A 23924-nucleotide genomic window follows, 5' to 3' on the forward strand; every position below is an offset into this window, starting at 1 on the left:
TGTACTGGGTTAGAGCTAAAAGGAGCAAAGCCCAGCAGGAGAGGGCTGCTTTAGGAGGATGGTTGGGCTGGTGTTGCAATTTGGAGAGTAGTTTTCTGATGTAAGCTTTTAAGTAAATGTTGGGGTGTGCTGTGTTGCATACTTGACTAGGGGGTTGGTGAAGCAGGAGGGTTCAGTGTGAAGATGAGGGTCTGAAGATGTAGAGCTTCTGCTAAAGATTTGCCTGAGATGTTGGGTAGGTGGTGAGGAAGAGGAGGAGCAAGAAAAATCAGAGAAGAAAAGGCAAAATAAGGAGTGGTTCAGGGAAAAGAAAAGTTGGCTTTGGTTGTATCTTAGGTCTGGAGCTCAGAGTTGGGGGTGGTTTTAATTTTCCCCACCTGTGCTCAGGTGTGTGTTACTGAGAGGATACAGGGCAGTACCAACAGGTGGTCCACAAGTGGGGTGGTTGGCAGACAGCTTGCTCTGTGCCTGGGTACAGCATTTGACCAGGCAGGTTTTGAGCTCTGCGGGGGAAGGTCAGGCTCAGAGCTATGTCTTGTATGTGCCTGCACCCTCCCAGAGGTGCAAGGACATGCTGCAGCCTTATGGGCCCATAATGCCTCTTTTTACAGAGGAAAACTGGATTTCCACGGTTGTGTGGGGCCAGAAGTGGGAGGGCTGTCTGGTTTTTGCTGTGTTCACTCAGTACTAGCTCTGCCTGAGCCTGGCCTGAGACTGTCTATGGAGCTTGTGGTCTTTTTCCTCCTACAGAGTGATCTCTGCTGGTGGCAGTTTGATTGTCTGATGGTCTGTTGACAGTTAATGATTGTCACAATTTTAGAAAAAAAAAGTTATTTATCAATTTTCTTTCCTGTGGAGCTGAAAATAATAGCAAAATCAATCTAAACTACATAACACTAAGAAAACAAATAGATTATCCAAGATAACCAAATTAAGCTGCTCACAGAACTCATGGTGGTTCTGTTCAGTTGCAGCTGTGGGACTCCAAAATAATTATTGCTAGCTGACAAATGTGTGATGGGCTGTTACTTTTGGGGGGGAAGGTTGATTCTTCAGTGGGGGCTGGGAAAAGGGAAGTACAGACACTCTGTGCAGTGGAAAACATGAAGATAACTGCTGGTATCACATAGGTTTAATAGCCCTTGGTGTTGGCTTTTTTACTGTTCAAAAGAAGTACACAGGTAATAGCAGTGATATGAACGGTACTTTCCAAGATGAAATGCAGAAAACAAATTCAGAGCGTGAATAAGGTTGTCTGGTAATCATGTGGGGAGTCTGTTTTCTCATAGAGAAGTATGTGTGGGGCAGTGGGAAACCTACAGAAATACTAGAACAAAACCATCATCTTTTAGGAATGAAAGCAAAAGAAAGTGAGAAAAAGAATCAGAGTTGATGATTTTAATTTTTTCTTTTTTTGCTGGCTGCGTCACTTGTAAGACCACATTTTAGCTGTGATGTAGTCAGGGTGCTAGATAGCATGCTCTTGAATATTTCTGCCTTTAATGAGGTGTTCCTGGAACGCTGTTTTACAGTGGTAAAGATTAAGCTGAGATGCAACAGGAGGGAAGAGTGTGGCCTGCAGCATGGTGGGCAGTGGATTAGTAGGAAAGAGGCTTCTAATCATAGAAAAAAGTTCCCATTTCTTTGGAGAGTGGCATATCTGGAATAGCTACAGTATTGGACTGTCACCTCTAAAGGAAGGGTCCTAGAAAGGAATAAGCACAGGTGAAGAGAGGGGAGGAGAGAGGCAGTGCATGCTTTTCTGAGGGGGCTGTTGCAGATGGAACAAGAAACAAGGGTGCAATCCCAAGGGGATGCACTTGTGCCAGCTTGGGGAGATGAGTTTTGTAGATGTCAACAAACAAAAGGCTTGGAGCATGGACTGTACTTTCTCACCCAAAAGGCAGCGGCAATCAACATTTTGTCTCTGATTTGCTCAGGTATTTATTTTGCTTTATCTTCACACTCACTTGAATGACTGATGAAGTTTGACCTCCCCTGGTTTGTGTGCTCAGTGCGGGCTTAGGGCCAAGTCTACCTTTATTTGCCCACTCCTAAACTTCTACACCTGTTCTCGTCCAGTAAAAACTAAGACATGTCTCTCACCGTGGCTCTGCCTAAATCTAATGCGGTCCCATCTATGCTTCATTTGGCTTTCTATTGCAAATATCCTTTTTTTTAAAAGAAAGAAAAAATTTCCTAAATTTAGTAACATCACTGATTTCTTTTTCTGAAGATACATCTTAGGGAATTGAGGCAAATTTGCAGATTAACTTCAGCTGAGAAAAGGAAAGAAAAAGTTTAAATGTTTCCTTTGGAAAACAATAGATCTAAACACCTGGGCACCAGTGTGAAGTAGCATTTTTCATTTTAAAATTGGCTTTTTTTTAAATTTTTGAATTGGTTAAATACCTCAAAGAAAAAAATGAGCTTTCAGGGGGGAATATTACCTTGACTGAGCACCTCTACTGCAAATTGCCTGTCCTGATATTGGGAAGATGCTCAGCTTTGTCCTGTTTTTTAAGATTTTATAGAATTCACAGTGGAGAGGGAAGTGCTTTTGGAAAGCCTCTGCCACTTTCCTTTGGCAACTGAGCTCCTGTATTTTGAGGCTGGTTTTAACATTATTCTATGTAACTAAGTGGAGCAAGAGAGGGGCTTTTGCAGCCACAGTGACGTTCCCTTGAATGTGGAGTACACTTAAAACAGGATTACCCAGCAAGTTGATTTAGGGGATGGAGTTAGACAATGAAATCCTCCCAAATCTGGCTTTGCATATGGAAAAGGAGCTTGAAGAAGATGGGACTGAGGGCAGACCTGCTACCTGGCTGGTAACAACATGAAGCCCTCCCCTGCTCTCCTGGGTTCACCTGAAGGAAAAACATGCAGGTTGAATGGAGAGGCACAAGCCCAGCATCTGGGAGGCTGTATTTGCAAGAAGCAAAAAGAAACAAGGGCTTGGTGAGGCCCGTGGGATGAGTGAGCAGGTGCAGGTGGGGATGGGGGGGAGTGTTAGTGGAGGAGGACTTTGAACAGACATTGTAATGCAGCACACCAATGGCTGGTCACCCTGCTGCTGCAACTTGGAGTCACTTGCTGTCTTGCCAAGGGAGACTTGTATGTGCAGCATTTTAAAGAGGTATATGCCATCTCTCTGGATGTGCTGTGGCATTCCCCCGTCGAGACAGCAGACCCCATGTCCCTGAGAGCTTGTCACCTCCCCAACACAACACGGAGATGAAACAAGGCCTTTCCTGGAAAGAAGAGCTTTCAGACAGGTGGGATAAAAGGAAACAGTGTGTTTATCCACAAATCAGATTATAATTCCAGGAGGCTAGAGGGAGGCGGGGGGAGGAGGGAGGCAGTGCTTGGAATCTGAAATGAGATTTGAAGGAATAATCAAGGGTTCTGCCACTGAACAATGCCAATGAACTGGCTGGGAATAAATCAGATTGCACTTGAAGGAAGTGACCTGGAAATATATGACTGACTGTCCCTTTGCCAATTCTCATCACCATAGGGCGTCATTGAACGGAGGGTGAGGTAAACCTGTCCGGAGCCGGGGATGGCTCAGCCAGGGAGTGAAAACTGCCAGGCAGGGGCTTGGGATCCTGTAAGGTCGCCTTTGCTCCAGACCAAGGAAATCTCTGCTCTGAGTAGACCAGCCCTTGTTGGTATAATTTTGTCTCTTGAAAATGCACACAAAATCTTTTATTAAAAACCCTGCAGATGAGTTAACAGCTGGGAGAAGCTGGAATATGATTAATGTCTCGTGAATTAGCCCTGGAGGTACTTTATGGAAATAAGATTTACAACACTATTACATGCAGTCCTGAATGTGTTTTACATTTTTAAATGAGGAGAATGAATGTTTCTCTCTTCTCTGCTCCCTTCCCCCTTGGGCCCTTGTGGAGGTACAGAAAGATGATCCCAGCCGATTTGGGATGGGAGGTTTTGGCGCTGGGGGAGGTACTGGACTGTGCAGTTGATTGAATGATCTTACTGGCCCCAGTGCTTTATCAAGCAAGGAATCAAAATGTGTCCTGACATGTAGGATGCAATTACAAGTCATTAACAGAGAAATTATAGATGCTAGGATGGAAAGAAGGGATCTATCAGGTTGCTTTGTCCATCCCCTCTCTGCCAATGCAGGATTGCTCCTGACAGCATATGGTTCAGTGCTTCTGGAATAATTTTGCTCCTGACACCTTCCGAGCAGCGCGGTGCTTCGAGCAGTCCCATTTATTTCAGTGTTTTAAATGTTCTATTTAAGATTTTCCTCCCAGACTACTCAAGTCTTGCTAGAGGGAGATGGTAATCTCTGTGGAAGTGGCAGTAGGTGGAGCCCCTGCCTGGGTACATGTGCCATACTGAGGGGGGTGCTCTGTGGAGACCTTCCTTAAGAAGAAAGGCAAGTGTTCCCTCCTGGGAGCCCTCTGTGGCTGGGACCATGGCACCCTGGGTTTGCCTCACTGCAAGAAATGTAATTAATAACCCTATTTGGCAATAGCAAAACTCTCCTATTCCATGTGCACATCATCTTGCATGCGAAGAGAAGCTGGGCTCCTGAAGATGTGTGACAGAATCACAGAATGGTGGGGGTTGGAAGGGACCTCTGGAGATCATCTTGTCCAACCCCCCTGCTTGAGCAGGCACCCCCAGAGCAGGGGCACAGGGCCGCGTCCAGGCGGGGTGTGAATGTCTCCAGGGAAGGGACCCCACAGCCTCCCTGGGCAGCCTGTGCCCCTGCTCTGGCACCCGCACAGGAAAGGAGTTTTTTCTCATATTCAGGTGGAACTTCCTCTGTTCCAGCTTGTGCCCATTGCCCCTTGCCCTGTCATTGGGCACGGTTGAAAAGAGCCTGGTCCCATTGTCCTGACAACCACCCTTTAGATATTTATAGGTATTGATGAGATCCCCCCTCATTCTTCTCATCTCCAGGCTAAACAAACCCAGGTCTCTCAGCCTTTCCTCATAAGGGAGATGGTCTTGGTAGCATCTTGCTAGCTCTCCGCTGGACTTGCTCAAGGAGTTCCACATCCTTCTTAAACTGGGGGACCCAAAACTGGACACAGCACTCCAAATGTGGTCTCACCAGGGCAGAGTAGAGGGGGAGGATAACCTCTCTTGATTTTCTGGCCACACTCCTTTTTATGCACCCCAGGACACCATTGGCCTTCTTGGCCACAAGGGCACATTGTTGGCTCATGGTCAGCTTGTTGTCCACCAGGACTCCCAGGTCCTTCTCAACAGAGCTGCTTTCCAGTAGTTCAGCTCCCAGCCTGCCCTGGTACATGGGGTTGTTCCTCCCCAGGGGCAGGACCTTGTACTTGCTTTTTTTGAATTTCATGAGGTTCCCCTTGGCCCAGCTCTCCAGCTTGTCCAGGTCTCGTTGGACGGCAGCACAGCCTTCTGGTGTATCAGCCACTCCTCCCAGCTTTGTATCATCAGTGAATAGGCTGAGGGTACACTCTGTGCCTTCACCGAGGTCATTGATGACTATGTTGAACAGGACTGGACCCAGCACAGACCCCTGGGGAGCACCGCTAGTGACAGGCCTCCAACCAGACTCTGTGCTGTTGATCACAACTCTCTGAGTTGATCCAGTTGAGCCAGTTCTCTGTCCATCTCACTGTCCACTCATCCAACCCACACTTCCTTAGCTTGCCTCTGAGGATGCTATGGGAGACAGTGTCAAATGCCTTGCTGAAGTCAAGATAGACAACATCCCCTGCTCTCCCTTCATCGACCCAGCCAGTCACACCATCGTAGAAGGCTATCAGGTTGGTCAAGCATGCTCTTCATCATGACCACTTTGTACAACACAGACCAAGTGTGCTTTTTCCTAATGTATACAGGAAAGATTAGAAATGGGCAGCTGAAGCTCTCAGTCTGGTGGTTCTGCTAAAGTCAGACCAAAAGGTATGTGAAGGAAGGAAAAATCCCAGGAATGGGCTACAGGGGATAACTGAAGAGCAATGAACTCCACACTCCCATCATCTGAACTGACCACACAAGATGACACCAAACTAGTTCAGGTAACCTAAATATAACAGATGGTACTGGGGGAAAGGTGACAAAGCAGGTGCGTCCAGTTGGGTGTCTCTACTAAAGCATTGGTTCTATTGGTGACTAGATGATACAAGAAGAGCTCTGAATTGGCTTTGAGATCATACTGGTTTTGAAGCTGGTTTTGTACCCTAAATCCAGTAATTTTCCATGAGTACCTAGTGTTTTAAAAGCTGTGCTTAGGTGGGACTGTTTTGCTAGAGCAACCTGCCATCCATAGGCATCTTCAAGCTCAGCATTGAGCCTTTCTGCTGAAAGCCTGGCTCTGTCCCAGACTATCTCAGATGATCTTGGACCCCAAAATGATGCCACCCTATTAAAGGGTCCAATCAGACCTGCTTCAATGTTTGGTATGATATCTGCTCCAGGCATGCTGAAGGCTACAATTATTCACCTATTAACTGAATACTTTTCAGTAGATTAAGCAATCTGAGAGAAATTGGGATCTTTGTAAGCAGAAAGAGGAGGTGGCTTATCTCCCCTTTACCCTAAATGCGGTGGAGGAGTGGCATATCTGAGCCACAACCAGGCTAGAAGGGACTAATGTGACACAAAGCCTAGCAGTCCCTCCCAGTCATTTCTGTGACTTGTCCACGAAAATCTTGTTTTCCTCTCTGAATGACAGGTTGGAAAGTCCAGCTCAGTTGGGATTAATGTGTAAAGCACTGGTAGGTCCTGGGAAAGTGGGTGTCTGCATGAATGTGGAGCAAAGACTTGCCTAAAGCTCCTGCGTGACATGTAGCTGGGGTCTTACAGGGGACTACAACCATCCCTGCCGGCAGGTAGCACTGTGCAGTGTGCTTTTCCAGCACAGCTGAAGAGCCCAACTGCTGCAAGTTGTGGTTAGGAGGCAATGTCAGTCTGCTGGACTTTGAAGGGACAAGTGGCTTTCTTCTGGGCTAACAGGCATAGAGGGGCTGCAGCATAGTGTTGGGAACCTCCTGTGGCTGCAGTTGGCAGAGATGTTAATGCCAAGTCAGTTTTATTATTTTAGTTTTTATTACCATCTAGTGGCAGGCCTTGGGAACTGAAGTCTTAAATCAGACTTAAAACTATCCCAGAAGATTGCATGATATAATCTCATAGCCCCTTGCTCTCCCTTTATTTTTTTGCCTTCACTTATTTTATCTTTCAGTTGAAATTTTGTTGCCATGAATTGTTGGCTTCCCACAAATTCAGCTCTGAATTTCCATGTGAAAGGGATTACATATACATGTGTTACAACCCATGGCTCCCTTGGTGTTTCAGTCTCTTGCAAAGTGTAGCTTGAAGACAGCAAATTCTAGGAGATGAATACCCTATAAATTAACTGGAAACTAATTTAGGATCAATTGATGAGAGGGAGCTCTGAATATGCTAAGCTATCAAGGTCCTGACATTTAGGTTTTAAGGTCAGTTTGCTCAGAACTAGAGGGCTGCTGAGACAAATCAGGAGGACTTGCAATGGTGGTGTCACGTCTGGACTAGCAGGCGTTTTGGGTGAATGGGCCCCGTCCCTGAAAGGATTCCCTGGTAGAGAGATGAAAACCTGCCAAGGATGAGCAGGAGTTTCACAGGGCACAGGAATGCTCCATCTTTGACCTTACTGCAGGCTCTGTACTGGTTTAAGTGAAAAAGCACTGAATCTGCAATTAGCAAAAACAATATTGAAGTGTAACAGATAAATAAATGTTCTGAACTTTGTTTTTCAACCTGACTGCCAATCTAGGTATGTATCTAAACATTTCTAAGGTGCAAGTCTCCTATGTCTATTTTCTTAAACAAAAACAAAAACAAAAACTAACCAACAAACAGAAAAAAATAAAACACAAAATAAAACTCTCTGGATTCAAATAGTTCTGCCCTCAAAACCCATACGCCTTTGGACAGATCACCTGCAAACTTGCTATACTGTTGTTAAAATAAAGTTCATATAACTTTAACCTGAAATTGAAATCTTTTGAGAATCTCTATCTGAAACAACATGAATGTCACCAAGCAGAGACCTGCACTTCTACCACAGAGATAAATAATCCTAGAGATGCACTTTTATAAACTCTGCACTATCTTCTGCAGCTTACTGCAGTTCTTTTGAACTTGAAGAAATTATTCTAGGCAGGACTGTGTTCTTGCAGCTTGTCCTACGGTAATGGAAAAGAGTGGTTATGACTGTGTTTTCAAAATAATTATAATCCCATTCTTTAATTTTTGGGGATTAAAAACTGTCAGTTTCAGAAATGTCCACTGGAAACCATTCACTCCCCTTGTTCTGGAGATCTTTTTCTCTTTGTTATGTGGATCCCGTTTGGGGATTTCCTGGTTTATGTGCAAGGGCCCTTCTGGGGATGAACACTCTCCTCGTCACTACAGGACTCCATACAGCTAATTGTGTCATAGCTGACTCAGTTATGCAGCAAAAAAAAGTGCTGATTGGTGCAATGTAGTTTGATTTATCTGGCAGACTATTTTTTTGATGGTTAATTGCATCATAGCAACTAGAAGCAAGTAACTGTGCAATAGGTGGCTAGTCCTTGACTTTGTGCTCTTACAAAAGGTTCCCAGGGAAACAAGGATGGAAAAGGAGTCAGAGATACCTTGGCAACCTCAACCATTTAAAAAATTAAAAAAAAAACAAAGGGGGAATATCATGATATGATGATCAGATAGTGAAAGACATAGTCTTGTTGCTAAATATACTGTGGTAGAATAGAAAATCTGTCCTTAACCATAGATATGAAAGGGTGAAAATTCCAACCCAAAAGCAAAAAGAAGCTGAAAATGACTGATACCAGCTGTTGACAAACCATTTTTAAAATAAAAGAACAATTTAAAAAAATCCTGTCTTAGATACCAGCCCCCATCTGACTCTGACCTTTGTATTTCTTGTGATGCGGCACAGCGTTCTGACTCCATGCTGAAGAAATGCACTTGCTGTGTGCAGGGGTGTTCCTGTGAGTGTGTCAAGGTTTGCTTCTTAGCTCAATTTTTTTCTCCTTTCTGTAATGCTTTGTTTGACTCAGGGTCACAGAGTGTAATGGGTGATCTGGAACTGCACAATCTGAATTTCAGAAAAAGTAAGGAGGTGAGTGAAGGGGGGCTGAGGTAGGGGCGGAGGGGAGTCCTCACACATCTCATTTAATAAAGGAAAGTCTTCTGTTCCACATAACTTGGGATTTATAAGGCAAACTGCTTTACATGCAGTCACACCTGAAGAAGAATTCTTCCTGTTTTCCAAAAGTCACCATTTAATGGCTTCTTTCTGAGTATTTAAGCAAAGCTGCCATTTCTGATCTGGGAAAACAGGAGGAAGTGAATGGGGATAGAAAAGATCAGGTGCTTTGCGGTTGGTTGGGGGCAGGGTGAAGTTTCTGTTATGTTTCACTCCCCCCCTTAAAGTTTCGGCCTTTCTCCTCCACAGAATGTGACACTGCAGAGCAAGATTTATCAACTGCCAGAGCAATAGGTGATCACTGGGTGTGCTCACAAGCTCCTTAAGTGGATGCATGTGAGTGTATCTGCAAGCGTTGTGTCATTGCATGTTCTTGCTTTGTGGTAAATAACTAGAAAGAAAGAACAGCAAACGCTTCTGGCTTAAATGTACAACATCTCTACCAGCCTCTTAGCCAGGTTCATGTTGCTGTTTGGACTCCGTGATGTTTTTGATTCACTGGTTGTGGCAGAGGTGTCAATGTTTTGACTGAATAGATATTTAGAAGTGAGGTGGGTTTTGGTCTGTCTGGGAAGACTAATGGTCAGTGCCCTGCCAACTGGCACAGCCTCAGAAGGTCCCAGAGGGCTTTAGGAGTGAGGGGGGTGCAGTCTGCATTCAGCCTGCTGGGCCCCAGCAGCTTTCAGCTCATGCTGAGGACCCCAGCTGCTGGGGAGTTTCACTGCTGGAGCTGTAGGCACCCACAGGTGGGCAGACTCTAATTCATCATTTTACTTCTGATATGTATGGTTCAGATGTCTCCATATGAAGCTTTCACCCAAAGCTGCATTTATAGTCCGCTTCTAGGAGATGATTCCTTCCAGTCACTGCAGGGAGAGACAAATCGTGCTCTGGAAGTGGAGCACAGGTCCCTCTCTCTGTCCCCCCTTTCAGCCTTTTATTTTTAGGCCATACAAAACATTTATCACTTGGTGCCTTAAGTCTTTCATGATGATACATATACAATATGTTGGAAGAGCTTCCCTTCATTACAATGAAGTATTGTGTATTTCCATCACATTTTCATGCCTCTCATCATGCCATGAGGTTAAGGCAATAAAAACCATGTAGGAGAGCCTGGCTCTCTCTTAATGATCTTTAACTTCTTCAAATGATTTTGTGAATCTTAGCCTACATTAACTGCTAGCCTCTATTTATGGCTCAGCAACCATGAGCAAGTTATAGCTGATAGATGAGGCAAAAGCTAAAAAGGGAAGTTTTCTGACATCACAATAGATTAAAAAAATAATCATGTGCATCTATTCTGGGAACTCAGCTGCCAGGTTGGCACTACATGGGGTGTCACTGTGGCTTGAGCAGCAGTCGTAACAGTATATGGAGGATTCAGACGAGCAGGTTCCAGCTGTGTCTAATGTCTCATTTCCTGCAACAAAACACACTTAAAAATCAGAAAGAAGCAAAGTCCAGCCAGGTGTCTGTGATGAGGGAAGTCCTTCCAGCAGGATTTGCTTTTTGACACTGGCATATCCACAGCTTAAAGTTACTTCTCCATCGCAACATCCACCTCTGATCTACACCCTTACCTCACAGGGTAGCCCAGTTCTGCCAAACAGCACTGCTGGTTGATGGTGCTGATGTGCAAAGGAGCATAAGAGCACTGTGCCCACCTCCTTGTCAGTTCACCTGGCTGCAGGACTGGACAGATGGGTCACCTGGAGCCTACCCTGTGTCTCTGGGTTGGTTCTGGAGATGTGGGTTTAGCACAGAGGGTCACCATCTCACCTCATTCATGCACAAGTGGAAGATGCCATTCTGGCACCACCAGTGACCGGCGGTGCTGGCAGCCAGCACTGAAAAATTGTAACATAATGAGCAAAGAAAAAATATAAAATTGGCTTTTAGAATTGAGTCATGAAAAATAATAATCAAGGTTGCTTCATGTTTCTCTTTCAATAGCTTTCTTGCTGCAAATATTATGAGAAAAACATCTTCCTGCTGCCCAGTGCTATGCAGAAATGTAGCACGCATGCATTTCAGGGCTTGCAGAAGCTTCAGACGCTTACAGTTTGCTGGTTATACTAATGTTTTGCCTTGCCTGACCTATCTCCTCAGGGCAGCATAAAAATAACCAGCTTTAGTCCACTACTTGGCTGCTAATTGTCCACTTGTAGATCTTAGTCCCAGCTGGGCCTGCTTCTGCCCAAAGGCAGTTGTGTTCAGTAAAATGGCTGTTTGCATTTGCAAGCAGCCTCACAATAGAAGCAGGTGGCTGCCATTTTCCATGCAAGAAAGCTCTCTGGAGAAAAGGGGCAAAAGAGGAGAGGAAAAAAAGAAAAAAAAAAAAACAACAAACAATGCAAAGACTCTATGAGAGGAAAGCCTCTGCACTGCTCTGGTTAAAATGGATAGAGACCAAAAGTGTTCATGAATTAAAAGAGAAGAGAAGCAATATTTCAGGACATAGGAGGGAAAAGAAGAAATGCAGCTTCTGTAATTTCTCCGCCAACCACTGCATCCCGGGCTGCCCTCCCTGTTTTCAGTTTCGATCAGTATGCAACACCGAAGTATCTTCCAGTGAAGATGCAGCCCCCTGTACAGCCGGTTTAAGCCTCCTGATTATGACTTCCTTCAGTGAGTTACCTTGCCTTGACAGCTTACAAGGAGTATGTATTTTCCTTGGGGTGCTGCAGACCAGAGGTGGAAACTTGCAGCTAAGCACAAAGAGAGAAAATGGCAAGAAATCATTTCACTGCTGTAAGCTTCAGAGCTCTCCTTTCTTGAGGAGGTTAAAAAGGAAACTTCTAAACTGCCTGTCACGTCCTCTCACTGGTAACAGACATCACCTGGAAAGGGGACAGCATGGAGCTTGTCTCTGGAAAGATACAATAGAGGAAAAGCGCCACAGAATGTGCTTGTTCAACAGCACTGCTTAGCAGAAACCAGATTTTTTGTATCAAAGGAAATTCTGTTATCTTTAAATTGTTTTTCATGCAGAAATGTTGAAGAGGAAGCCTTAGCCTTTGAAATTTCTTGCCTTGTGACAACTTGGGGGGAGGAACCTATCTGCCTATCAAAAGATTTTATATTATTAGATTACTATACTGAATTTCAATATCTATTCTGTTATGCTATCCAATATCTACTCAAATATCTCATCTATATGCCCAGAGCATGTATACATATGAGCAGAATAGAGGTAGTGGCTGGGCACTGACTGTTGACCTCTCTTCCATTACAAACATCTGGGGGATTCAATTAAAACTGATAAGAGCAGTATGGAAGCAAGCAAAAGGCTGTGATTCTTCACTTGGCTGGTAGCTGAACTGTAGATCTTCCTGCAAAGGGACATCATGGATGGTAAAGGTTTACATGGGATCAAGGGGAAAGTGGTCAATTAATGTAAGACATTCTTACTAGGGCTGCTAAATACAGAGGAATCGCATCTGCCTCAGAGTCACAGGAGCTGAAAGGCTTTTAAGGTATTAGAGAGTTTTAGTATCTCATGGTCTTGCCTTGCTCTTTCCTTCCTTCCTTTTGCTTTCAACTCCTGTTAGCAGTGACGTACTAGGACTGGTGGACAGTCGTGTGACTCATTATGATGCTCTCTCAAACTTAGAATTTTATGTCCTCTTATGATTTTTATTCTTTACAAACATTTTTTAGCTCTGAAATGTGTTTATATTTGGAAAGTAAAAGATTAGTTCTTACACAATGCTTAAACTGATATGTTAGAGTATTGCTAACTGGTTTTCATGCATCTTTTAGAATAAAATATCCGTTTTGCATGTTGACACTTCCACATTTTCAGAAGATGTTTTACCTTCAGGCACACATGATTTTTGAACCACAATCAGTATTAGGTTGGGAATTTCCCAAAACAATGTTTAACAATGTTAAAAATGTGAAAAACTATCCTGGATGCAGATAAGGTATGAATGAGTTGTAAGAGCTAGTTTTTCTGATGTGCAAGTCATCTCATTCCAAAACAACTCCAAGAAGCACACTTCTCAGGGGGGTCTGGGCTGCCATAGTAGGGATTTTTCTATTTAGTTATGAATATCTAGTGACTGTGGTAGCCTGAGGATATAGAGCCTTCCTCCACCTTCAAAGGGCTGAAACTATGGCTGACACTTGGATATTCTTGCTGTAGATTTCATAGCTGGACAGTGCATTTCACCTTGTTCATCGTTTCCAGACAGATGTGTTCAATGCCACTGGCTGGAGAACACATGAAGCAGTAGGGCAAGATGTTGAAAACCTCTGGGATCTGATCATTCTCTAAATCACAGATGATAATTTCATAATTATTCATGCAGATTCATCTGTAGATATCCAAGCAGTAGGTTTATTCTTTAGTCTTCTAATCGGGATGAAGAAAGCGGGATTTTTCTTTGCTAGGATTCAATGAGGATTGCAGAGATGAGACAGTGGCTGGCCTATTGCTCTAGGTCATACCTTAATATACACCTTTTTAATTTCTGGGAGCCATGAGCAACCTCCTGCCTGGGCTGGGCTGAGCTACAGTTGGGGCATATGAAATTCTTCAGGAGCACAGTTTTACTTTGCAGGCACACAAAGCATGAGCACAGGGCAATGGCAGGCCCTTCAGACCTTCCCTTCTCAGCAAATCTAGACCATTTTGGTATATGACAGGTTGAGACAGCACAGCAAGCAGTCACGGGAAATCCCACTTTTTGAGAGCTGGGAGAACAGTGTTTCTGGAACAGCCCGATGAAAGCAACACTAAGCATCATGTCTGCCATTCTGGCCATACCCAGCTGCTGGTTGCTTACACAGAGAGAAAAGAAATGGTTCCTTGATTCATTAGGTTTTTTTCTCCCAGACCAGATCTGCTGAAGGTAGTGACAAGTACCAGTCCTTCAAAAAATTCAGTATAACTTGAAAATGATGAGACTTAGGGATCAGCACTAATTGTATTAATATTTGCTTGTCAGACTAGCTCTGAAGAGCTGATAATTCATGGGCTTTTTGTTCACTGTTGTTTAGTGCCCATGGATTCCCTCTCTGGAAGTGTCTTGCTGCAGCATTTCTGTCTTTTGAGGTCAGTGTGATAAGCTGCGTGGGTGTTTTTAGACATGAATCACATGCAAAAGGCTGATTCTCTTTTTCTTTTCTTCTTTTGTCCCCTGATGTTCTAGGCTGCTTTAAAAAAAAACAGCCTTCCAAATTCCCAGACTTCTTTTTCAACTGAAAAAATAACACAAAGTTTTATACTCATTAATTGTTCTCTCTCATCCATAGTGCTTGTGCACCACAACGGTACCGTGCTTATGCAGGCAGGCAGGGTTAAGGTCAAATGACTGTAGCAATGCGGGACCTACCACGTTAGGTTCCTCAGCAAATGCACTTTGAAATCCATGCTGCTGCAATTTCTTGAAATCAACTCTGTTTAGGAACAGCCAAACAAGTTGAAGTCAGACCCCTGCAGTAGACTTGAGCAGTAACCTGTATGTGAGCTGTTCCCTGGAGATTGGGGGTTTTTGGCATTGGAGGTGTTGCTCGGTTTCCCCAGGTCTGTGCTCTGGCAGAGTGTGAGGTGTTGCTAATGCCTCCCATGTGGCTGTCCCAGATATGGGCAGGAGCAGCATGCCATCATCCTGGCAGTAATGGCATCATTGCTCCGGCTCTAAACATGACCGCTGCAATTCAGGTGGCTGCCTCTGGTATCACCATTGCTTAAGTCAAAAATCTGTGTAAAATTTTCCTCATTACATACAGCAGGTTTGTGTTGAGTGGTTGCAGAAAAAAGGTATGCAATTTTTCCAGAAAAAGGAACCTTTCTGGGTTTTTGGATATCTCCCACCTGCCAGCAGTTGTAACTTGGTTAAGTGGACGGGCCTCCCAGAGCCTCTGGGCCCTTCCCAGTAAGTTCCGCCAGTACTGATTGTTGTGTTAGTACTGTAATTACTTTATTTTGGGTCCAAACTAGCATTTTTTCTACTTTTTCTGTTCTGTTTGTACTTTGATTATTTGAATTTGAGTCCTCTGACTTAAGTTTAGGTCTGTTTGCTGAAGTTTAGTGACCATAGGACCATGAAAACTACCTGTATTTGTAGGTGAAGGAAATGCAATGATTGCTAAAGCAAAGCTAGTGCTACCTTAACATAAACCCCACCCTAAATTTTATTGCTGTCCTGCCATGGGCACAAGCTTCTTGAGACCTACACTGATGGTCTAGCAAGACTTTTGCTTGTGCCAGCAAATGTGTGTTAGGAGATGGGAAGAAAGCCAGTAACTCCTGCGTCATGAGGAACATGTCTCCAGACAGAGAAGGTGAGAGTTGAGGTGCCACGTGAATGTAATTTCTGCTAATTTGTGTCCTACCTTTTAAATTATATAACAAGTGCATGGTCTATTTTTAGAGTAGTAAAGTATCCTATGTGTGCTCTGCGACTATACTTCATTAAAAATGCAAAAAATAGTCTCAGTTGGAAACAATCTGGTCTGAACCTACCTGTCCTTGACTTGAACCTTCTTGAGCCATTAAATGCAATAGGGGCCAATACTCTGGGAGTGAACTGCTGGGCAAAGCAAAAAAGGGAATGAAGAGCTGCCTGCCAGCCAAGCACAGTCCCACTCTGGAAGACAAACCCTCTTGAACTTTTGAGCGGCCAGGCCCATGCTTGTCAGATGAGGCAGTCATCCACTGTGCAAATTGAAGATACCAAGAAAAATCCCTTTGCCTCAGTCACCCCAGCCTGGTGCATTTTCTTTGCAGTGGCAGGAGTCTTTGTGTATGTGGCAAGTAATTATGCCTCTGCTGACATGTGCCAACTCAGTCACTTGATAGTGTGAGCCTGTGCTCCTAGACTAGCGCTTTAGTGTAAAAGGAATAGCTGCTAGATATCAGGTGAGTTCCTACCAAAAAAAAAAAAAAGGTAAAAAGAAAAACAACTGCAAAGTCCTCAGATACCTGCGCTTCTCTGTTTCAGCTTCCTGTGCTACCGAGCAGCTCTTCATAGGGATCCCTGGGAAAGAAAACAAGAACACAACTTCAGAAGAAGAAAAGATCAGCAGCAAAGAACACATGGAAAAGGTTTGTCAAGGTTTTCAGACTTATTTGATTTGTACTTTTGGCACTGAGCCAGATCAAAGCTATGCTTTTTTTCTTTGTTCTACTTGTATTTACATCCTCCGGCAGAGAGGGAATTCATAAAATCATAGAATCATTAAGGTTGGAAAAGACCTCTAGAATCATCAAGTCCAACTGTCAATGCAACACTACCCAACAACCCAACCCAACACCACCATGTCTCCTAAACCGTGCCCTGAGATGCCATATCTACACATCTTTTAAACACCTCCACGATGGTGACTCCACCACCTCTCTGGGCAGCCTGTTCCAATGCCTGACCACTCCGTCAGTGAAGAAGTTTTTCCTAATATCCCATCTAAACATCCCTTGATGCAGCTTGAAGCCATTTCCTCTCACCCTATCGCTAGTAACTTGGGAGAAGAGACCAACCCCCACCTCACTACAACCTCCTTTCACGTAGTTGTAGAGGGCGATAAGGTCTCCCCTCAGCCTCCTCTTCTCCAGGCTAAACAACCCCAGTTCCCTCAGCTGCTCCTTATCAGACCTGCTCTCCAGACCCTTCACCAGCTTCATTGCCCTTCTCTGGACACGCTCCAGCACCTCAATGTCCTTCTTGTCCTGCGGGGCCCAAAACTGAACACAGTATTCAAGGTGCGGCCTCACCAGCGCCGAGCACGGGGGCCCCATCCCTGCCCTGCTCCTGCTGGCCACACCATTCCTTATACAAGCCAGGATGCTGTTGGCCTCCTTGGCCACCTGGGCACACTGCTGGCTCATGTTCAGCCGGCTGTCAGCCAGCACCCCCAGGGACTTCTCCTCCAGGCAGCTCTCCAGCCACTCCTCCCCAAACCTGTAGCGTTGCCTGGGGCTGTTGTGACCCAAGTGCAGGACCCAGCACTTGGCCTTGTTAAACCTCATACAATTGGCCTCAGCCCATCGATCCAGCCTGTCCAGGTCAATTGCTGACAAAGTCCTGAGAAACACTGCTCCAACTTTTTGGTGCTCTCAGCTCCCCTGCCTGGGGAAGTAGCGTGCTGCTGAAGGTAGTAGCATTTGCATTTGGAGCATAGGTCCCCATTAGACCCCAGAAGCAGCTTGGGAGTTTCTGGAAGGGTTTTTTGATCCTGGCCACTTTCTTTTTAAAAAACTTCATCACTTTGCCGAGCAACTGTTAAGAAAGTGGACGAGAGACAGACACACCCCTTTCATATTTGACTTCAGTGCAGATACCCATCTGTTATGCTGGCTTTGGGAACACAGCATGTTCAGTAGCACTAAGGGAGCTGTGCATTTTGGAAAGAGCAGGTTTGCTTCTCTATTTTTAACATCCTCTTTAAGGATGTGTTGTTTGATCTGAAGTATTTCAGTGCCTGGAGTCCCTTCCCTTTTGACAAGCTGCCAGTCTCATGGCTTGGAGCAATGCTTGGATAAACCTCCACTGTCATGTTAGCTGCTTTTATAGCTGATAACCTTGGTGTGCTTTCAAAATTCCCGTCATAAAGTATAATGTACCTGCACAAGTCGTCAAATATACAGGGCAAGGGGTTCGCTTAGCTGTAAGGCTAGAGGCAGGTATTCAGAAGCAAAGCAGTTACTGATGTCAGCTGAGCTTGGGTAGAAGATGGGGAACTTTTATTTTTGTGTGTCTGCTTGGTGTCCCATTAGAGAGAGTGGGCATTCTGGGGACACAGGGCCCTGCAGCAGAGGGGAAAGGTGAAACTGAACACTTGCAGGATGCAAATGTCATCTTGAATGATGTCCCTGATGGTTGTACCTTCTGCTCTCCCAAATGGAAGTGGGGTCAGTCCACCAGAAGCAGAGAATAAAGACATTGAAGGCAGTTATCACAGAGAGGTGGAAAAGCATTACTTCCCTTTAGCCAAGCCTGTGACACTGACCCCTCTTGCTTTGAGCAGCTGAATTACAACATGCTTTGTGGTGTGTTGTGGGTTGGCTGCTGGGAGACTCACAGTGAACCCCTAGCTTTGCTCTGTGTCCTGCAGTATGTCACAGGAGTGGATTATTATGTCTCATTTTGAGTAGCTGAAATACTGAGCACTGCTGACTCCACAAGGACGCTGGGTGGGGGGACACACATCGCTGGCTTTTGTGCCACGGGTACCTGAACTTAGGCATGGATATTCAAAGGTTCACAGTTTAATTAGTTAATACAACCTTTGGGATTTTATAGTGGGTAAAATGACAACTGTAGGAATGGAAAGTATAGGCACTTGAAAAAGATGTCATCAGGTATCAAATTCTCATTTGAAAGGTATATATCTGTGGGCAAATAACATAACTTTTTTATTAAAGGAACACTGTCAAGCATCATACTATATTTAGCTTTTAAATTAAGTGTTCTCTGAGATCGTCATTTGCTGAGTGATCTGAGCCTCTTGTCTGAAGCACAGTGGCAGTAAATGCTCTGTGAAGAGCTCCGGGATCTGAGGACTGATATCTGTGTAATGCTGGGGAAGGCCTCTGGAGCTGCTGTGCCCTTGGGGTGAAAAGTTTAGTTGCTTTTAAGCAACTCATCCTTCACCTGGAGTGGAGAAGTTATGAAGAGCTTTTAGTGCTTGTATGTGTAAATACTTAAATATTTGGACATAGAAGCTTAATGTTCTTTGTGTGGTTTGGAGCACTGTGTATCCTCCATTCTGTTTCAGGAAAGAGAGGCTGTCAGGAAAACGGGCTTATTCAGTCTACTGAGTAAGGAATGTCCTAGAGGTGAGATGAAGGGAATAGGTGTGTGGAGGACATGCACCTGCTTTATACCTTGCAGTTGTCACTGTCAAGGAGGGGACTGAGTTTTTTCAGACATAGTTCTGCAGTGACTGTTGTGTACTCAGAGCAGGTCTGCGTAGATACTGACTGTGCACTGGGTGGTGGCAGAGGGATGGGAATGAGGTGAAAGACTCTTGGCACGAAGGTACCCGCAGCCAGTTATGAATCACTGCACGCCTGTTGAGATGTGCTGCTCCATGCCCTGAATGGCGCTGTCAGCAGGACCGCTTTTTCAGAAAAAAGGAGGCATCTGAAACTGTAGGGGATGTCATGAACTCCCTGTGTATTTTACCTTGTGGGTCTAGGGTATAACCTGGGCTCACAGCTGCACCCCATGGGGTATGAGAGGTGCACCATCACGCTGGATACGGTGCATCGCTGGCAGAAGTAAAGGAGACGGGTCCAAGGTGCCTCAGCTGGAGCATAGTCACCATTTTCCTTTTCTGACAGGAAAGTATCAGGATGGAAAAAAAGTGTGAAAGGAAACCTTCAGACACCTAACATACAACAAACTTCTTAAGCTGCCATTGAGCCGCTAGGTGTAAATGCCTGTATTTCTTGGGCTACGTCTCAGTTCTGACCAGGGCAAAGGACGTATGAGCTGTCCTTGTGTTTTGCCACGAACCCAGCTGCTTGCGTCCAGCTTGGCTGTTGCAGGCTGTAGTGCTGGCAGCTGGCTGAGTATTGCCAGAGCGAGTCTGTGAAATTTTCTGTGGGATTGTCCTGTACCCTGGGTGTAAATAGACCAAAACATGGCAGCAAGTCAGTCTCTGTCCTTAGGGGATCATGAATGCCATCTCTTTAAAAACTCACTGAAAGGATGCTGTCCTGGATGAAACGGAGTTTTGTTTTGTAAGCAAAAAAAGAATGTGTATAGGGAAGGGAGCTGCCATTGGGAACCCTTGCTCAAGAGTTATGTTCTTCTGGCTGCAGTTTTGCTCTTTTTTTCCTCACAGGAGTCTTGTACCAACACAGATGATGCTGCATCAATACAATAAAGATAAAATGAGCTTTAAGCCTCAGTGAGGAGCACAAGACCACCTTGGACAAGGAGTGTCAGAAAATACAGAAGTGCCCTGAACCAGTGAGTGAACAAATCTAACCTAAGCACTAGTCTGCAACTGACTTCCCAGAAGCTGAAATGAGGGGTTCCATCAGGGACCCAGCAGTCCCTGAGGTGGTGCCCCTAAGGCCAGTGACTAGGCCTGGCAGGCGGGTGGCTGTGACATGCGGTGGAGCGAGTTAGAGCAGCTTGGCAAACAAACAGTCCTTCCTGGGGTCTGTAACTAACTTTTAAGGACTGGTTGATCTGATTAATTACTGCTTTGGGAAAAGTCCCATGGGCAGGAGAAAAGCTGACATGGACTTGTCAGCAGCTGACCGGGTCTTGACTCAATCAGTGTTGGTGTTTTGCTAGGCAAAGCACAGGGACCCTACCTCACCCCTTACTGCTATCACTGCTCCTTGTTGTCCTGTGCTTCTGAGCATCTACTTTACTTAATAGCCTGCTAAAAATAATTTGTTTACTCTAGCTTCTGTGTCCAGGAGTGTAGCTCTTCTTCTCGTAAATCTTACTTTCCTTGCTTGTTAACCTGTTATGGTGCTTATATTAGGGCAAGGCAATGGAAAACTGCCTTGAGGTCTCTTCTCTGCATTTGTTTGTGTAGAGCATCGGGAAATCTGTAGTGAAAGTAATGGAGACATAGCAGGGAAAATAAAACCTTTCCGGGGAGGTGAGTCAGGATTTGTACAAGGCATTTAAAATAATCTCTGTAGGGAAGAGTTGCCATGAGGCAGTGCAGGGCTGAGATGTGTACACAGCAGAAGCTCTCAAGCAATGTTTCTTTTTCCTTGTGCAGAGACAGAAGAGTCCTAGGAGAGCTGAGGATCACCTGCTCCATTGGGAATGGCCAGTACAGACCTTGTGGCTTCACTTCTGTGCCAGATGCCAGCATGTCAACTTGCACACAGTGCTGGGCAAAGCATGATCAGGCAGGAGGTAGGTGCTGTGTCCTAGCTGTTCTCCCCAGATAAATTAACTCTTCTCCCCAGGGCCAGCAGACAATTTTTATTGCCTTACTTCAAAAAGCAGTTGGTGCTTAGCTGCTGTGAGCAACTGGACCCTTTCCTCCCAAGCAAGGGAAGGCTGTGGCATAGCTTTGCTTGCCAGTTCACCACCGACTGGCATAGTCAGGCTGGGTTGTGGATTCCCTTTGCTCCAGTATGCCCAAGTACTCTTCTGGACTCACAGGTACTTGCTGTTGAAGAACCCATAACTCATCTTTGCCCGTGTTCTGGCCTGCTGTTTGGGGCTGTCTGGCAATACTGCAGCTGGAGTACCAAAAAGTAAGTATGCTTGTTTTCCAGATAACCCATCAGAAGAAGCAGTCACTGGAGTTTGCATTCATCACCCATCAGCAAAAGGCTTCAGAAGGAAGGAAGCAGGCCTAAAGCATGTAATTTTCTCAGCACATTTGGACGCACCCTCATGCTCTGCCTCCAGCAGCCTGTGCTCCCCTCACTGTGGAGCAATTCCCTGAGGAACAACTGAGCATGAATTCTGCTCTTGGGAATGAGATCTGGAGAAAACCACAGCTAAGACAGTGCAAGACTTCGTTAATTTAAGACACAGCAGAAGAATCCCAGCTCTCAGCATACAAACAACAGCTCACATGGCTCCTTATCCCCTGCTTTTCACCCAGGTCCGTGCTGGGAAGATCACACTGCTGTGCTGCCAGTGCTGAGAGGCAGCAGCTGACAGTCTTATTCATCTCCCAGCTGCATCACTCCTCTCCTTTCAGTGCATCACAGCTGGGGAAGGAAGTGTCCTCCTGCTGTTTCCTTCCCTCCCTCACTCCCACCCCCTTTATAAATGATGTTCTTGTACCACTTTGCTCTCTCCTTTTTACAAAAGTGATGAAAGTATAACTCCAGCTACTTACACTAATATGTTATATTTGCGAGGCCATAAACCACTGTCAAAAATCAGTATGAGTAACACTGTTTTAATAGTAATAAATATTGGAAATTGAAGGCCCCAGCTGCTTTTTGTTCCTTTGTAGGAGTGTTATTTATTTACATTATCTCCAAATAACAAGATTTAACCCACTTGTGTGCATTCTTACACAGATTTCATTCATTTACACACACTCAAGCACCAACACCAGTGCGCATGTGGTTTAACCAGGGTCACTTGTGTATGACGCAGATTGGGATGCCAGTGATGAGACCACTTCACACCCCTAAGGGCTCGTTCCCTGTGCTTTCACACGTGCTCCTGTTCACGTTGCCATCATTGCCCCCTTGCTTTTGCTGGCAAGAGCCTCAACACTGGGGTCAGCCTTTCTCTGGCCTGCATCTCCCATGGGCTGTGAGAGCTGGCAGTCACTTGACCTGACTTTCTGATAGCCTGCTCAGTAGCAGTCCTGGTGGGGCAGGACTCTGTTCCTCTCTGCAGGAACCATGCAGGGCATAGATGAAGCACTGCTGCATCTTCAGGGTGGCTGAAGACAGCATGTGCTCTGTCCCACCATCCCCTGCCCCCAGCAACACCCTGCACAGCTCAGCTGCTGGAGGCTCTCAGTGCCCTGCACCCTAGACTCTTCTAAAGCTGATACCTGATACTGGCTTCAGTAGAACATACAGCTCCCTTTTATTGGAACAACATAGGCAAGTTTTGAAATACTTGGAATACTTCACAGATAAGATAGTCTCAGAACTTGCTACACGTGATTAGATAGCAGGGAGTCTGGAGGCAGTGTATCCATGAATGGAATAAATAAGGGAAATGTACTAGAATAAGCTAGCTGAGTAGCAGTAAGAATTATTTAACTAAGCCAAAATGAGCTGAGCTTGCCCAGAGACTGAGTTCAACCAGCAGACACAGTGAGGAGGACTACTGATGACCACCAGAGGACCCTAGAAGACCACCAATGGACATGAATGTGCATGTGTTAAGGATATTTGCATATATTAATGAATTCCAAGAATAGTATGAATATGTTAATTATTTCCTAGAAATTTAATGAATATGTATATTTTGGGTTCGTATAATCCCCGCAGTAGAGCAACTCAGTGCACACACTAGGTGGAGCGATCCCCTGTGCACCTGGCGCCACAATAAGGAATGCCTGCTTTCTAAAAATACAAATTGAGTTTTAGAGGGTTCTTATATTTGCCGATTTATGGTATCAAAGCAAGACCCATCCTAAAGCATTAGAGAACAGAATACAAGAAGGTAAGTATTTTTTCAATGCATTGCACTGGATGTATATGCCAGATGGCATCCCAGAGAGGCCGGAACGTCATTTCCCCACGTTAGCAATGTGCACACCACTATGCTTGGGTTCTCCATAATCCAGTCCTGCTAATCCTACATTTTTACAGTATGATGATTGTCCTGGTTTCAGCTGGGGTAGAGTTAAATTTCTTCGTAGTAGCTAGTACGGGGCTGTGTTTTGGATTTTTGCTGGAAACAGCGGTGATAATGTGGAGATGTTTTAGTTGTTGCTAAGTAGCACTTACACTGGTCAAGGACTTTTTCAGCTCCCCGTGCTCTGCCGGGTGCACAAGGAGCTGGGAGGGGACACAGCCGGGACAGCTGACCCCAACTGACCAAAGGGATATTCCATACCATGTGCCATCATGCTCAGGATATAGAGCTGGGGGAAGAAGGAGGAAGGGGGGACATTGGGAGTGATGGCGTTTGTCCCAAGTCACTGTTACGTGTGATGGAGCCCTGCTTTTCTGGAGGCGGCTGAACACCTGCCTGCCCAGGGGAAGGAGTGAATGAATTCCTTGTTTTACTTTGCTTCTGTGCGCAGTTTTTACTTTCCCTATTAAACTGTCTTTATCTCAAACCATGAG

General features: G+C 45.1%; 1 long non-coding RNA gene across 2 annotated transcripts; it reads left to right on the forward strand.

The window, feature by feature from the left end:
* The first annotated feature begins 177 nt into the window (after positions 1 to 177).
* LOC135315296 (uncharacterized) lies at positions 178 to 22052 on the forward strand. 2 transcript variants are annotated; one of them, XR_010374730.1, is made up of 5 exons: positions 178 to 235; positions 16171 to 16274; positions 20015 to 20142; positions 20918 to 21057; positions 21310 to 22052. It is a non-coding gene; the product is annotated as an uncharacterized LOC135315296 (long non-coding RNA). The 2 variants fall into 2 exon arrangements; XR_010374729.1 differs by having other exon boundaries at positions 21426 to 22052.
* Positions 22053 to 23924: the final 1872 nt, after the last annotated feature.

Source organism: Phalacrocorax carbo, chromosome 11 (genome assembly GCF_963921805.1).
Source record: "Phalacrocorax carbo chromosome 11, bPhaCar2.1, whole genome shotgun sequence".
Taxonomy (NCBI): Eukaryota; Metazoa; Chordata; class Aves; order Suliformes; family Phalacrocoracidae; genus Phalacrocorax; species Phalacrocorax carbo.